Source organism: Triticum aestivum, chromosome 5D, assembly GCF_018294505.1.
Source record: "Triticum aestivum cultivar Chinese Spring chromosome 5D, IWGSC CS RefSeq v2.1, whole genome shotgun sequence".
Classification (NCBI taxonomy): Eukaryota; Viridiplantae; Streptophyta; class Magnoliopsida; order Poales; family Poaceae; genus Triticum; species Triticum aestivum.
The window spans coordinates 502,902,231-502,911,901 of record NC_057808.1 but is presented as its reverse complement, the minus strand read 5'-3'; the positions used below and the strand labels follow the sequence as shown (position 1 = coordinate 502,911,901).

Below are 9,671 nucleotides of genomic sequence, written 5' to 3'. Positions count from 1 at the left end.
CGGGCTCACCTGTTAGCACCGTGCACACATAGCGGTAGCGGTGGGCCGCCAACATGCGCTACTGCTATGGAATTAGTAGTAGCGCTGGTTTTCCACCACCGCTACTACTACAGGTAGCCCGTCTCGGTGGCGATGGGACCACTTAGCAGTAGCGCTGGATAAACAGCCCGCGCTACTGCTACCTGGCTACCTGTAGCGCCGGTTTTAGCCCCGCGCTACTACTACTTAGCAATAACGCTTCTGGATTATCCCGCGCTACTGCTAAAATTCTATCTATAAGCTTTCTCCTAGTAATGGAGACATGTCAGCTATTTTACTTGACCCTTTATTTGCTCTGATTTATTTCTGCTCTGGTTTTATCTCACCCTACCTACTCCCATTGTCCAATGCTAGATTCAGGGGGAGAGGAAGTTTAAGTTTAGGGGATAAAAATCCTTGAAAATTTATTGCAATTCCTTAATTCTTTGGGGACATGTCTATATTCAAAAGGAGTACTCACTCTTTGATACTCACTAATTACATGTCATCCCAGTCTTGGTACTCTTGTGGATCTTGAAGTATCTTTCTTGTTTGAAGTTCTCTTGTGTTACCTAACCCTATTTTCTCAAGCTTGCTTCTTCAAGAGTCAGTTCAAGGACCACAAGGTAAGTATATGCATCTCGCTCGTGTGCATGATTGTCTCTTGCTTTTGCACATATTGTTTGCAAGAGGGAATCATAAACATGAAGGTACATTTCTCATTACTTTTCGCTCTGATGCATATAGCCAATATACATGTAGCTCATTACTCTGTCATGCTGTGCATTCAAATGTCTTCTGATTCCATCATCACATGTCTGCACACAATGTAGGGGGAGCTTATGCAAGTTACAAGTTTCTCCAAAGCTTTAAATATACCACTCTTCATATCACTACTTGAAGCTTTGATGTATGTCGTCATCAATTACCAAAAAGGGGAGATTGAAAGCACAAGTTCTCCCTTGGTGGTTTTGGTAATTAATGTCAACATATCTTTTGTTTGACCAATGCTTTTATCTAGTATATTTCATATAAATTCAACAATGGCATGGCAAGGACAAGAGGATGTGGAGCCCCCTTCAAAATGCTAAGGACATGGATTGGCAAAAGCTCAATACTCTACATTTATGGTTAAGTGATCCAAGATCACATTGAGTCCATAGGAAAGCCAATACTATTAAAAGGGGATGAGGTGTTTTTTGACTATAAAGGGGACGAGGTGTTGCTTAATGATCTATTTGCTCAAGTGCTTAGTGATATTGCTCCAAAACCCTCACCACATTCTCCATCCAAATATGTCCAAACCCCACATTCCAACTCGGCCCCACCGAAATTTCCATATCCGGAGCCACCGAGTTCTTCTGGAAATAGCCACTGCCAAACCCTAACGAATCGGATCCACCGGTCGGTGCCACCGAGATTTCTGATCGGTGCCACCGAGTTGGGTCAAAAGTGTGTAACGGTTGGATTTTGTGTGGAGGCTATATATACCCCTCCACCCCTCTTACCTAGTAAGGGAGCCATCAGAACATGCCTACACTTCCACCACTCATTTTCTGAGAAAGAACCACCTACTCATGTGTTGAGATCAAGAGATTCCATTCCTACCATTTGAACCTTGATTTCCAGCCTTCCCGAAGTTGCTTTCCACTCAAATCCTCCTTCCACCATAGCCAAATCTGTGAGAGAGGGTTGAGCGTTGGGGAGACTATCATTTGAAGCACAAGAGCCAGGAGTTCATCATCAACACACCATCTATTACCTTTTGGAGAGTGGTGTCTCCTAGACTGGTTAGGTGTTGCTTGGGATAATCCGACATGATGTGGAGTTGAACCAAGAAGTTTGTAAGGGCAAGGAGATCTCCTACTTTGTGAGGAACTACCCAAGTGAGGCAAGTCCTTCGTGGACGATGGACATGGTGGGATAGGCAAGGTTGCTTCTTCGTGGACCCTACGTGGGTGGAGCCCTCCGTGACTCGAGCAGCCGTTACACGTCGTGGGTTGAAGTCTCCATCAACTTGGACATACGATAGCACCACTTATCGGAACCACGCCAAAAATATCCGCATCTCCATTGCGTTTGCACACTCCATTTCACATCCCCTTTACATTATTGCAATTGCATGCTTTACTCTTTCCGCTGCCTATACTATTGCCATGCTTGTGTAGAATGTATTGTGCGCCATTAACTTGTGCTAAACTCAACCTTAACTTGAGAATTGTAAAAAACGCCACTTTTGTTTGTTAAAGGTCTAATCACCCCCTCTAGACCCCTCTTCTCGATATTTCACACATGTTAACACTTCACGTTATTACAATTGAATACATAAGATATTAACTCAATTCATAACAAGCGAGTTTGGGTCGATGCAATATGATCGTTCTAGTAACATCATAATCTCAATGTTGTTCTAGGATTATCGTTACACTTAACAATATCTTAGGATCCGGAAACGTGATCACCAACAACACTTGAGCTAGTCCTAGAGGCAAGACTATGAATCTTTTATTTATAGTTTATTATTCCACACGTGCATACGAGTTTCCCACTGAATCGCATATTCCAGGATCATAGCAATTACAACATAGAATATAAGCTCTATAATTGTGAATATGGAAATATAACAATACAAATATGATTGCCTCTAGGGCATATTTCCAACAGAAGGGTTGTCGAGAGTGGTGCTCGACACATAAGACACTTAGGGTGTCAGCACTTTTCGAAGTCGCATGACTCCCAATAGTCACTAAAAGTGGTGTCTGGCACACATAACACTTTGAGTGTTGTCTCACGACTCCTGGCTAGCATGAGCCCTTTGAGGCCCCTCGGACTCCGATTCCTAGCCTCCGATCGAGCCTGAGTTGTATGGAGGGGAAGAGTGACCCTCCTCTTAATTTTACTCAAGTAGGGAGTGAGTAATTTGCATGCCCATGGTGTCATTATATATCCTAGGTGTTCTTGAAAAATAATCAAGGCTATCCTTGAAAAGAGGAGGTGGAAGCATAGAACTAGGTAATCTTTAGTCCCCTAGTCCATGTGCCTCTAATTGGGCCAGGAGATAGGTTTTGGCCCACTAGGGGGAGATCCCCTCCATCATATGATGCCTTTTTGCTCGGGCTTGTGCCTCTTTGCTCTTTTGACTTCATTCTTGGCTTATTTGTGGCTCGCGCTACGCGTTCACCGGCTGATCTTTTGCAAAGATCGGTCGGGTCACGAGTCATTGGATGCACCAAGTGATGGCCGTCCATTTCAACTGACGAGTGTTTGCAACATGAGCCACGTTGCGCTCAAAGGGTTGCAACATGATCCATGTTGCGCTTGGAGATTTTGCAAAGATGGATGCTTTTGCAACATGAGTCATGTTGCGCTCGAGGTTTGCAACATGACTGATGTTGCAACAACTCGTCAGCCATCCCAAATGTACGTCTTCTCACAAATTGGAACTTACCCCCCCACCCCGGTGGCTCGTGTGCAATAGTGCGGCAAGTGTGGTCATCCTTGCAGCTCCGGCACCTGTCTACAACATTTGGCGCATGACTGGCAGCATCGGTGCCATGGTCTTTGTAGCGGCAGGTGGTTGTGTGTTTTGTGCAAGGTCGTCTCCCCGGCTCGCAACATAGCGGGTGGCCAATCTATAGGAGGGGAGGTTGCAGCACCATGGCTAGAGCTTGGGCCATGGAAGATTTGGGAAGAAGACGGTTTTTGCAGCGGCAGGTGGCTACGCATTTTGCTCATGGTCGTCTCCCTCGACTCGCAAATAGTGGGTGACCGGTCAAGAGGAGCGGAAGTTTGTAGCGCCATGGTTGGAGCTTGGGCCGTGGAGGATTTGGGAAGTAGATTGGAGGGGCATGCGTGCCTATGTGTCGTGTGTGTGTGTGTGTGTGTGAGCGAGAGAGAGATAGAGAGAGAGAGAGAGAGAGAGCGAGGGGGTCAGACGAGGGAGAAATGACCAAATCCGTCCAAATATTTCGAGAAGGAGAGGAGGGGAAATTAACATGCAAGGGCCCATGACATGTGTCACGTGACACAAGCGGTTGATTTCTTTCAAAAATTAGCGGGGTTTTCTCCTTATTGTTTTACAAGCTCTTCCTCCTTTGACTCGTTGACCATAGTCTTGTTTGGACTTGTATAGACTGGGTGACTTGCGTGGACAATGGAATCATTCAACCTACCTCAGGTACGAAAAAGAAAAAGGAGGGACGCCACTAGGTCCGGTGTGTCACTACATCTAATGCATTAGGTTTTACATATCATATCTTATTATAAAATGGTATTTTCAACTTATACCTATGTGAATAGGAATGATCAATCAGGTCAATTTGCTAATGTAGGGGCTTGTCTATATGACATGCCATGTAGGATTGGGGTGGGTCCCCTAATTGGATTTTGGTTATTCCCTCAGCAATATATTAGACCAATAACGATATTAGATGACTAGCATAAAAATATACCACCGAATTTGTATTTGGAAGTCTCTAATGGTATATTTTACGACATATGTATCCTATATTATTGGTCTAACAACGATAATAGTAAATATTAGAAATATAGGTCTTATAAACTCAGGTGGATGGAGTAACAACTAAATATCTTTTGTTACAAGAACAACTAAAAATCTTTCGCACAAGAAAGAAAGAAAATCTTTTAAAATAAAGGAAGGAAGCATGAGATTACCATGATTTTTTTAGGATACACCATGAAATTTCTTAAGAATTGCCATGAAATCGTTTTATTTGTTTGGGAAAGAGTTCCCATGGGAGGATTTTTTATAGAGCAGAGTGCAAATTTTATATTTGAGGAAATCATCAACCTTTTTTTGAGCGTTAGAGGAGAGTGCAACAGGATTTACACGAGGAGAAGCTCAGTAACAACACGGGCACAAAGCTGCTGCTAGCCTGCTACGGCTTTCAAGGCCCAGGTCTATACTTCGTCCGTAATTGAGGCCCAGATATAGCAAACGCCAGCCCATTTCAAACGAGCAGCCTTCCGTGACTGGCTCCCGCACCGCCCGCTGCTGCCGCTTGCTGCGCTTCGGTTTTTAGTCCCACCTCGCCAAGCGGAGGAGCACCGGGCGGGAGCGCTGGCTATAAAACGAGGGCAAGGTGCGACGTTGTTCCATACTTACCTGGACGGGGTCGACGAGCGATCAAGAAGGCTCGTGGCCTGGGTCAGTGGTCAACATTGCATTTGGTGGATGCGCTGGCCCACCATCTCCCCAAGTGGGAGAGTGGACGTCATAATTTGTGGTAGAGGGGGTACGCGTTCGCGCGGCCCCTGCCAATCCTTGAAAATTAAATTTTGGTCCCTGGCCGGTCGGCCCAACCTACATGCAAGGTCGGGTTTTACAACATTTTGGTCCCTGGCCGGCTTCATACTAGGTCGTTTTTTACAATCCAGTCCCTTGTCTGGTCCTTCTGTTGCACAGCGAGAGGCAGCTAGAAGCAATTTCTCATGCCTGCTGGGGGTTCTGATCCAAATTTCTGAGCGACCTAACATATGCATCTGGTGCTGGCAGGCTGTATGTTCTGCTGCTCTTTGCTTTCCTGTTGCAACTAAGTAAAACTTGACAAGAACACATGCAGAAACATGTAGTCTGGACCGACTGAAGTTACTGCAGTCTAGTGGCTTAGCATCAGTCTAGTGGTTCAGTGCAATACATGTCTTCTTCATGTTCAGGGCCAGCAACCAGACACCAAACAAAACAAAATTCATTTTTCCGGTACACGTATTCAGCCATTCAACAGCTGCAAGCAACCTAAGACCAAAACCATGCACCTGAAGAAGAATCCTTTGCTTACACATTGATAAATTCACAAGGCCGGGCATTCAAAATAAATAAGGCCCCAGCATGCCTCTTAAGCCAAAACTACACTTGAAATTTGTCAGCTCCACCAAAGTCAAAAGGCAGAAGAATCAGTAAGTAGTTAAACAACACATCTGACTGATAAAAGGAACATCTCTTGCCATGCTCCAAACACTCGAGGATGGAACTAGCCGCAAAAACTTCAGATCCGCCACGAACATCTATTACACAGACTTCGAAAGAGCCACTGTTCTGTTCTGTGCTGGAAGAGCAATTTTTCGGAACAAGCTGGTAGAGTTGGCTTCAGCATTGTCATGAATGCTGAAGTAAGAGGCCACAAATCGACGATACTCCTAATATACTTGAGGATTGCCAACATGATCCGACATATCAAAGGTTCAATGTTGAATCACATCTACATACATAAAGTCGATATATCTTACGGGTGGAGCTCATATGCAGAGCACTAATAACCATCCATGGCGACCGCCGATCATCACGGATACGAATAAAACATACTGGGCACAACCCACATGGGTTGCATCATTTTGCCACAATTTATAATGGAGACGCCTTCCTACAGTGAGTGACCCAACTCACATGTGATCCACTCACCATTCAAAATAAAAATTAAAAACGTGTGATCCGTGGCTCCTTCCTTCCATCTCTCTAGGTTCATGCAGCAACGGGGCTGACTTGTCTCTTTGATGTTGATGAAGATAGCTCAGTTCCCACTTCTCCACCTTGACCCACTTTGTAGGTTCAGTCGATTAAGTCGAGTCGGAAGGCTTCCAAGGTATCCCCTGTTTTCTTTTTGTTGCGGGAAAAAGGTATCCCCTGTTGATGGACAATATTCCTAATTTCCCGCAATGAAATTCGATTTCGTTCATGTCGGCGGTTGGCAAAACGGCCTGGTAACCAAGCATGAGAAGCAGTCGTCGCACGCGACAGGCCACGGGTGGGCAAGATGCCATTTGCTGGTCATGCTTCCATTGAAATCAACTGCTATTTTCTGTATGTGAATTCGGGGTACTAAGTGCACGAGAAACAGCCTTGATCATGATCCATGCCGAAGGCCTGGCCTTTGAAGACCACGATCTTCTTAATCGTTTCATTTCGAGGAGAACATACAAGCAAGAGTTTACCGGCCCAAATTGATTTGATGCACCGTAAAAGGTCTCAAAAGTAATTGGGCTGTGAGGGAGTAGTGTGGCGAAAGATGGGCCGTGAGGGCAGCATCGTAGTCATAGAAGTGAATGTATCCGTTGACCGGTAGTTGTGGAGTTGAGATACTAACACTAGTGAAGACATACATAAGGAGAACTATCCAGAGGATCGGACTAGGTGGGGATTTGCTGTCACCAAAACGTTTAGGTGCCTTGGTTGGCAAGATCAGTAACATAACATGAACGTTTACGTACGAGGCTGCTGCTAAATGGGCACGGACGAGGAGAGCACAGAGGGACATGAGGCTGGAGGAGGGGAGGTGGCAACAACATCGATTTGGAGAGATCGGAGGAAAAAGGAATGATTCCAGTAGAGTTACAGAGCAACAACAGAGTGAAGTAGGCCATGCGGGAGGTCTGCCCAACCTTGAAACCCACACATAGCTGAGACCATAGAGATACAAACATAATTGGGCCATGGAGTTACAGGCGTTCGCAACTTCTTTGAAAAGAATTATAAATTGAAAAACAAATATTAGAAGAATGAACTGAAAATTTAAGAAAAGTAACAAACAGAGAAACGAGATAGAGTGTAAGGAAAATGACAATGACTAGTGCATTTGCGGTTCATGTGATGCTGGTTAAGCACAAGTAGCACTCGACGAAAACATGAAAAACACTAGTAACACAATAACACAGCAAGGGGCGATGACAGGCAATACTATCATCAGAATCAGATGAAACCAAAGATAGATATATTCCATACAGCCGTGCTCACCGTCACTTGGAAGTGTGAGTACAACTGTTGTGCTGTATGACACAAGGAAATAACAACACACTGCAACACAAAGTGAAATATTCTCTTGGAAAAATATCTCTATAAAAATTAAACGCATCCATCCGTGTCTTCATTATATGACACTGAGACGGAGACTGATGGCTCTACCTGTTGACAGCACCTCTATCAATGACAATGTACAACCGATGACCCAAATAGAGGTGGCAGAGTACAAGCACACTGAACTGATATCCGCATTAAAAATCTGTTCTCTGGCAATCATAGTAGCGATTAACATTATTCAGGTTCACAACTTTTCACATAACCATGCACATCTTTAAATAAGGTGGGTTAGTAGAATCTTCTTTTTTGCGAGAAAATTTTCGATCTATTTTGCTTCAATCATGGCAGTATAACGAACACTAAAAATAATAAAAATTATATCCAGATCCGTAGACCATATAGCAACGACTACAAGCAATGAAGCGAGCCGAAGACACGCCGCCGTCATCGCCCCTCCCTCACCGGAGCCGGTCAAAACTTGTTGTAGTAGACAGTCTGGAAGTCGTCGTGCTAAGACCCAATAGGAACATCGTAGCAGAACAACCGTCAATAAACACAAATGTAGACGAAATACGACCAGATCCGAGCAAATCCATCAAGGACAGATCCGTCGGAGACACACCTCCGCACGCCTACCGACGATACTAGACACACCACCGGGACAGGGGTTAGGCGAGGAGAACCTTATTCCATCTTCAGGGAGCCGCCACCGTTTCGTCTTCCTGAGCAGGACACAAACCCTAACAAAACTCGAAGGAACTTCTAAAAATAGAGCTCTCCTGCTGGCAAGGGCCGGGATCCACCGCGCTGCCTTGGCCCTAAGGCCACGGGAGACGACGCGGACCGGCTGGAGGCAGAGGAACCCTAAGCTTTTCTTGGGGGAGGAGGCGGCTGCAGTAGAATCTAATTAAAGGACCTTAGGTCAAGTCCAACCGGGCCGACGCAAACGAACACGATATTTGTCTTTTTCTTTGTCCCTTTGGGTCGACCATGCGGACGAATGCGTCCAATTTTGGCCGGGGGGTGGGGAGGGGGGCGTAGGTGCGTCCAATGCGCCCGACCCATTTGGTCCACGCGGAAACTTAAAAAAAATAAATAGGCATAAAACATTTAAAATAGAAACATGCATATTAAAACATCGTGCCAAAATCCACTTATAATAATTAAAACATAAAACAATAGATTAAAACTTAAAAAACATCTCGCCGCTCGCCGCCCTAGGCGTCGTCGTCCTTGCCCTCCTCGGTCAGGTCGACAAACGCCGGCGGCAGCGCCCATGGGAAGGCCTGCTGGTAAGCCGCCAGCGCCACAGCCTCCGACGTCTGCTGTTGTGCTGCCTCCTTCTCTAGCTCGCGCCGCTCGACCTCTTCCTCGCGCCGCTCGACCTCTTCCTCGCGCCCCCACTGTATCAGGCACTCCGCCTCTGCCCGCTCGGTTGCGAACGTGCGTCCCTCCCACTCGTCGATGTGCTACAGCTCCTCCTCCGTTGCGCCCAACTAAATGGTGGCGCAGGGGCGTAGATCGGCCGTGCGCTTGTCCACTGATAGGTCTTGGGGATGAGCGTTAGTGCGGGTGAGGGCGGTAGCGGTTGCGATGCCGATGGTGGCGGCGGTGCCTAGACGCCGGCTGCAGACTCCTGGTGTGCCTGCTAGAGGCCAGACCACATGGCCATCTCCGTGCGCACGCACTCCTCCATGGCTCTCCACGTTGTCTCCTCGAGGGTCACCTCGAATGCGGCCTCCTCCTCCTCCCTCACCACCACCGACAGAGGTGGAGGATAGGCATCCATCTGGACGAGCCCACGGTGGTGTACGTCGTGCTCCATCGCGAACCAGAAGTACCA

At 46.3% G+C, this 9,671-nt stretch overlaps 1 non-coding gene across 1 annotated transcript; it reads left to right on the top strand.

The window, feature by feature from the left end:
- The first annotated feature begins 5,135 nt into the window (after positions 1-5,135).
- LOC123126781 (U1 spliceosomal RNA) lies at positions 5,136-5,296 on the top strand. The gene has a single exon (XR_006462002.1). It is a non-coding gene; the product is annotated as a U1 spliceosomal RNA (small nuclear RNA).
- Positions 5,297-9,671: the final 4,375 nt, after the last annotated feature.